Source organism: Dreissena polymorpha, chromosome 11 (genome assembly GCF_020536995.1).
Source record: "Dreissena polymorpha isolate Duluth1 chromosome 11, UMN_Dpol_1.0, whole genome shotgun sequence".
In the NCBI taxonomy this organism is placed as follows: domain Eukaryota; kingdom Metazoa; phylum Mollusca; class Bivalvia; order Myida; family Dreissenidae; genus Dreissena; species Dreissena polymorpha.
In genome coordinates this window covers 4,752,946-4,758,715 of record NC_068365.1, presented here as the reverse complement: position 1 = coordinate 4,758,715, position 5,770 = coordinate 4,752,946, and the positions used below count along the sequence as shown (strand labels likewise).

The window sequence follows — 5,770 nt, the reverse complement described above, 5'->3', positions numbered from 1 at the left end:
CTCTCATTAATTAAAAAGACATTGCAAAGAGGATATCTGTAAATTCAATAACCACAGTAATAATCCGTGGAAAATGTTTTGGTCTCATACTTGTTTAATGTGGATTATATGATCAGTCAAACATATCATATAACTGAGTAGGGGAATTATTTCAACATGTGTTAATCGTAAATGTATTCAGATAAGTTACCTAAATCACATTTGGAACATTTGTTAATTTGCTTTTTGTAAAATAGTTTAAAAGAAGAATGCGGTATATACATATGTAAAATAATTCTAAATTTCAATAATAATTGCAGTCGCATTGAGACAGCAAACAAATGTTACATAAACGATTTAATAAAAACTGTAACTTAAATTAATTAGTATAGCGACTTTTTATTCTACAGATTGTTAACAATAGTGACGTTCATTAACCCTTTCAGTGCGGGAACCGAATTTTAAAGGCCTTTGCAAACAGTTTGGATCCAGATGAGATGCCAAAGAACGTGGCGTCTCATCTGGATCCAAACTGTTTGCTATTCTGATAGTATTCTTTAAAAAAATGAAGAAAATGCTTATTTTACAAATTCAGCAGACGACATTTTAGCAGACGACAAATTTCCCAGCATGCAAAGGGTTAACATCCATTGATGGACCTCTCTGAGTAGTTTCTCGACCTCGCTCGTTTTCTTATCAATTTTTACAGAATGCTTTATGAGTCATTAACCACTTCGTTCACTTCGCTACATCACATGTCCCACACCCTTATCTGGCAATTCAATGCATTATTCCATTAATATTCTTTTACAAATATCCATCGGGTCATTCATATCAAAGCCTTCCATAATCATTAATTGTATCACCATAAACAGTATCTCAACCTCACCTCGCTTTATCTCCTGTAGGTTGGTGTCAGTATCAATTACATGGTTCTCATTTGTATACATATTTTCTTGAACTCCAAGTCCAGCATTTCCAAACGCATCCATTTCGTGCTGATCCACAGCATCGGTTGCGGGAAAGCGACAATGGCCTTTTGTATCTTCGGCAATCTCATTATTATCCGACGACCTTCGTCGATACTTAATCAAGAAATATCTCACTACCTAAAAGAGCGTCTTCATATCCGTTTTCACATGGTGAATTGAGGATAACTTCCTATCATCTTGGCACATCATATGTCTCTAGAAACAGTCTACAGTGGATATACACGTGTATATATCATGTACACATCCATATTGTCTGGTATGTTGTTAAGTTTGATACCATCTTCTACACAGAGTACATTTTCAAAAACGAATCGCGAGTCGATGTCGCATTCTAACACGCAGGTAAGTCCCTTTGCCTTGCTGCCAGCTGTGTTTCTAATTAAATTACTTCGTTGTTCGTTCGCAAGGCTTTCAAACTCCATGTAATTCTCAAATCCGCCATCGTCTGATCTCCTCGCTGTACCCCAGGCGTGTCATTACACTGCAGATCTCGAAAGACACATTTTCTAAAAAAATCTGAAAAAAACACACACTATTTTAATGGCAATTAAAGTTGTGCAATTGCATTTATTTAAATTATTTAAAATTTAAACACATCAACATAAACTATAGCTTCCGGTTTTTTTTTTTAGTTTCGTGTATTTGTTAACTTCTAATTTACGAACTGTTTTTTTAATCATTAAATAATACCAAAAATATTACAAACGCAAATAAAAGCAAACGTCATTTCGTTATTATTTGTATGTCATTTGGTGTATTAAAGTATATAAATAAACATTTAGTTACATTAGTAGTGTTAAAATTTAAATAAATTTAAATAAAACTTAAATATAAATTTCAATTCATACTTTTTGTATGGATACTTATAATGCATTTAATAACATATGCATATGTAAATTTGTATGTATTTTGGATAATATTAATAAATATATAATAAATAACATTAACAATAAATACATTTTTATACGAAAACAGTTAAGTATTTGTTGAAGGGATACTAATAACACAAATTGAAACCTTATAATATTTTTAATGTAAAGCATTGATCTTATGGATACTAATACTACGTATATTGCCATTTTTATACGCGTACTGTTATGTTTTTAGTATGTATATTAATAATTACATTTTATACTGTGACAGTAATGCATTGGTAGTGCTGATACGTATCATACATATTCTGACATTTATATTCGTTAACAAAAAAGAATAATTGCATATGCATTACAATCGATACTAGTAATGTATTTGTAGTACTGGTATTAATAATACATATATTGCCATGTTTGTACTTCAACATTAATGTATTGTAAGTATGGATAACAATTATGTTTAATTTTGTTATTTTTTTGTTTGCACTTTTTTTTTTCCGTAGAAAATTACATACATATGTAGACAATACAGTACATACATACACAGTTTTTCAAATAGTAAGTGAGAATTGTATAAGCATAGTATTTCGTGTACTTTATGGGTACATACATATTATTGTCGTACATTCAACATGCAATCATATACAAATCTAGTAAGGTTATACTACAAGTAGTTTACAGCAGGAAAAAACACACATACACAAAAACACAAACAAGCTTGTAACATACACCATTAATTAATGTTGAATATATGTATGTATATTATTTATTATAAAAAGTATTGCACATTAGATAATTTATTTGTTAGTGCTGAATTGTATTATATACGAACATATATTATGCAAAGTTTAGAACAAAACTTACAGAATAAACTTTTTTAATATAATGAGTTATTATAACTATTAGTAATGTCGTTATATGAGATGTCAGTAATTATTTTAACAAGGGACCTGATTCTTAATTCTTCTTCTGATCTAATTGTATTTTATGGATAACTATTACACATGTACTGATATTTCAACACATACACGCTTATGTGTATTTAGTTACTTATAGTGTAATCGTCTTAATTGTTATAAAGAGACGATTTATTAAAACAATATGTCAAGCATTTTCACCGAGACATTTATTTTTTCTGATTATAATAAGTGAACATTATAGTGTTCTCGTATTATTCTTAAGGCGAATGACGTGTTTTGTTTGATAAAGCAACGTCGTTGATATATGGGCACGTGTATATACTTTGATGGAAGGTGAATGGAGTGTAAATAAAAAGTACTTCAAGCTTGAAAGCTTTAAAAACAGACCCTGATGATCGAAATATACTCAATTAAATACAACCTTGATTTATATATTGGCAAACCATGAGTGTATGGAATTTTAGTAAGTGAAATTCTTAAAAGTGTTTTACTCGGTACAAATCTAGTAAAACAAGCAAATTCGTTGAATTGATATCCCCCGCCAATATGCTTCTGGACACATAAGTGTTATGTTTAACACTAAAAAAGCATTTTTTAAGATACAAAGGGCCATAACTCCGTTATAAACAGATGGTGTACAGTGCCATTTGGCGTGCAACATCCTCTTTTCCATATATATACTGATACCAAGTTTCAGTGAACACCGCCAAAACACTTCCAAGATATGGCTCCGGAAACAAATGTACCGAACGGACGGACGAAGGGAAATACGGACGGACGGAAGGACAGACAACGCCAAAACAATATCCCTCCGCCTATGGCGGGGGATAATAAGATTTATACGTGGAGCAATCGCAAATATTACAACGGCAGAAAATCATTCCCGCAGTTTCCATGGTTTTACTCCTTAAGTCAATTGGAACATACTACTGATTATTTCGATGACATTCAGCACATATACATTATAAAGTTGTGCTCAGACTCACATTACACGTGCCAAAATACAATAAATTATATAACAGCGTCCATGTTCAGACAGTTAAAAAATGTATAACTTATAAATCAGTTAGTTGATTGTTTTTTGGCCATGTAAGAGTTTCTAATAAGAACAAAATCATGTTAACCATGGATAAACACATTTCCTGCAGATTGACCTGCGAGTGACGCCTGTACAGGCTGCTGTTTCTTAAACCTTTTAAAATCCATGACTGTTCTGTTCGTGACGGCTGTAAAGGCTGTGGTATCTCGGAAGTCTTTTAGTCTCTGACTGACTAGTGAGTTTTGACTGCAGGTTGCTATTGCTTTACTCTGACTTACCCGTAATTGACGACTGTAAAAGCTGTTGCGTTTGTCTTGTTACGCTGTCAGTCTCTGAATTACTCGTGAGTGACGCATGTACATGTTTCGATGTCTTGAAGAGTAAAACGTCCCTTGCGAACCCGTGACATGACTGTACAGATAAATTGGTCAAGGAACCTTTCATTCCATAGCTTATCCATGAGGACTGGCTGCTAAGAGCGAGTTCAGTCCCAGTGTCTCTAGTATCAAAAGGTTCGAGAATCAGTCGATATGGTCTAAAAAAGGCTCTACTTCCTTCACTGTACACAAAGATTTCGCAATAAATACAAGGAATTCATCATTCAATTTATTTAAGGCGTGTCCAAATATTTAAATGTATGCAATTGCCAAGTATTCTTATTTAATGATTGTGATGTAAAATCTAGATTTACAAAAAATAATAACAAAAAAATAAATGCAAACAAAAAACAACACACACGAACTTATTGAACAAAAAGTAGAAAGTAACAGTCGTACTTTAATGCCTTTAATACGTTGTATTCAGAAAGTGTAACTGCACTTTCGATTTCAAAATCATTTAATAATTTGAAATACATCAGTTTTGATTAGACCAAATGTCGCTATATAAATTAGAAATTATTGCGTCACGAAAACATAAACTTCATTCAAATTTATATAGTAAAAATTAACAAGACTGCCACATAATTATTACTTATTACACATGATCTTACCTTCATGGTAATAACTCGATCAACTCCAAGCGGTAATGAATAATACCCGTCGCGCATTCTATAAATAGCATTGCGTCATACATTCGAAATGTAGTTACCGGCATGACATAATAACCCTATTGTGATACATTGACTATCTCCGGAATGCACAGTAAGATAAATTATTATAAAGCTTCTTATGATCGTGATTTACCTAAAGTAAAAATATGTGTTCTAAAGTATCAGTATCAATTTTTTACTTTTGATTTTTTGTACCATGGTATAATATGTACTGAACGCAACCACGTAGCATCAGCCAAAGTTCGTACCATCCATGAAACGGATTCATTCAAAATGACTTCACATCGAAACACAAATTATTATATAACAGAAAATAAATAAAACAGAAACACAAACGTGAAATGCAATATGACTTTTCGACACTTAAAATTAACTAGCTTGTATAAAGTAAAAATAGATTTGAGCGTAAAATAACTAAAACCTGGATTGTCTGGTATGAAACATGTTATAAAGAATGTGAAACTTTAGATTCAACTATTCATATGTGGGAAGGATGTATACAACAACTTTATAACACTATGCTTGATTAATCATCTTTTGAGACTAAACTTTCTCTGCACCATATTCATATTTAGAACATTTCAGCAAAACAAACCATCCATTTTAAATGGACGTAGACTGGAATGGCAGAAAACAGGATTATTGAATCGCCCCCATAAAAGCTGCTTTATTGAGTTAACATCTCATCTTTACATTTGACGTTTCCATAGTAACATTTACGTGCGTCCTACAGAATATCCCCAAAATTGATAGCTAGTAGCTACTGGGGAACGTTAAACGAAAGTAAGACTTAGAGAACATCGCTACTTCTTCAAAAGTGGACTCCTCTTATTTATAACTAGATATTTATTTGCCATATAAGCCATGAATGTACGATGTATTGAATTGCACGCTGTACATATGTTTGTAAATCATGC

General features: G+C 32.1%; 1 long non-coding RNA gene across 1 annotated transcript; it reads right to left on the bottom strand.

Moving 5' to 3' along the window:
- Window positions 1–323: 323 nt before the first annotated feature.
- On the bottom strand, window positions 324–4,842 carry LOC127850606 (uncharacterized). The gene is made up of 3 exons (XR_008035373.1): window positions 4,794–4,842; window positions 4,081–4,301; window positions 324–1,487 (listed from the first exon to the last, which is right to left on the bottom strand). It is a non-coding gene; the product is annotated as an uncharacterized LOC127850606 (long non-coding RNA).
- Window positions 4,843–5,770: the final 928 nt, after the last annotated feature.